Source organism: Pseudomyrmex gracilis, unplaced genomic scaffold, assembly GCF_002006095.1.
Source record: "Pseudomyrmex gracilis isolate BER0280 unplaced genomic scaffold, ASM200609v1 scaffold_1376, whole genome shotgun sequence".
Classification (NCBI taxonomy): domain Eukaryota; kingdom Metazoa; phylum Arthropoda; class Insecta; order Hymenoptera; family Formicidae; genus Pseudomyrmex; species Pseudomyrmex gracilis.
In genome coordinates this window covers 31,665-33,268 of record NW_018021960.1, presented here as the reverse complement: position 1 = coordinate 33,268, position 1,604 = coordinate 31,665, and positions in this window count along the sequence as shown.

Here is a 1,604-nt window from a genome sequence, read left to right as displayed (position 1 = left end):
CTGAGTTATAATAAATGAATTGATTTTTAATGTGTAGTTTTTAATATTTTTTATTACTTACTCATAAAAGCATTTGCTAACCGTTTGAAAAGTCTGTCAGCAAACTCTTTGTACGAAAATTTATCAGTATTTACTGAGCGTTTTGTGAAAAGCCTTATCATTGCAGAATGTTTAGAAAACATTATATATAGCGTTTGATAAGCGTTCCAAAAGAGTTCAAACCTTTTAGCGTTATATAAGCATTCTTATAAAGTTATAAAGCGTATAAACTCTCAGAAAATTCTCATTAAACGGTTATCAACGCTCTGTAAAGCTTCTTATTTTCGTCAGGGTTGTAGCGGGACCGCGCGTGAAACGCGCTTCTGATTTGCTCAAATACCAGGCCAAACAAAATTGGCGCTGATCAATTTGTGCCATGAATTTTCTTCGATGCGCATTCCAGTGTATATAGAGTTCAATGATTCTAGGTCAGTCAACAAGCTTAAAAAATTTATTGATAAATGTAATTTGCATTTCTACAAACATAATATTATACTTTGATAATTATACGTTTTATACGTATTTTACCGTAAAAAACAGTAAAATGTAAAAAACTCTAGAAAATGCTCGAATAACCCAACCCTGGTCATCAGTGATGTGTGTCACAACAGAGATAAGGACCCCATGGTTCGTCACTTTCGTAGTATTTTCCAATTCTAAACTCACACACACACACACACACACACACACACACACACACACAAACACGGGATCAGTCTCCAACACGTCTATGACGTTAATCCTGGGTTAGGCTAAGAGTAGGGATATTACCCATATAGCACAAGACGTCCTTAGGATTATCCTAACAATATCCAAGACGACCCAGGACATTTTAAGATATCATTATAAATGTATTTTATGAAAATTTACTATGCATACATGATTACTTTTAATTATATAGAAAATTTAATGTAATTTAGAATTTTTATGTAGTGTAAAAAATATAATTGTCCTCTGGATAACAACTGGATGTCTAGAGGATATTTCCTTTGTCTATTATCTATATTAGATGTTGATTTTTCAAAGAACATTCTATCGTTCTCTGGACGTTTTTTGAACATGAACGATCGGGATCTGTTAAACTTTATTATATATTTATTTGACATATTTTATATCATTTTTTAAAAATAATTTTATTACTTTTCTGTATAAGAAAATTTTACCATACTAGTACATTACTGGCACAAAATTACTGATGATATTTGTGCCGAGGATATATAACCAGTAATATTTTTCTGTAAAAGACGTCGTTTACATTCCAGAGAAAGTATTGTATTTTTTTTATTTACTTCTTTAACTATCGTCGAAATTTTGAATGTAGAGGTTAGGTAGAGTTTACTTATGTTTCTGAAATAGAGAATAATTTAATAATTAGGTCTAATAGCTTCGCAGTCTGAGTGCAGGGGCTACAAACAAGGAGATCACGAGTTCAAATCCATTCAACACCTTAGAGTTTTTTCCGGGTCGATCCCTTCTCTCGAGTATATAAGCTGAACGGCGAACAGTATCAGGTCTCCAAGAAAAAATAAGGATAAAAAATATTTCTTACAGAAATGCTGAGTTAT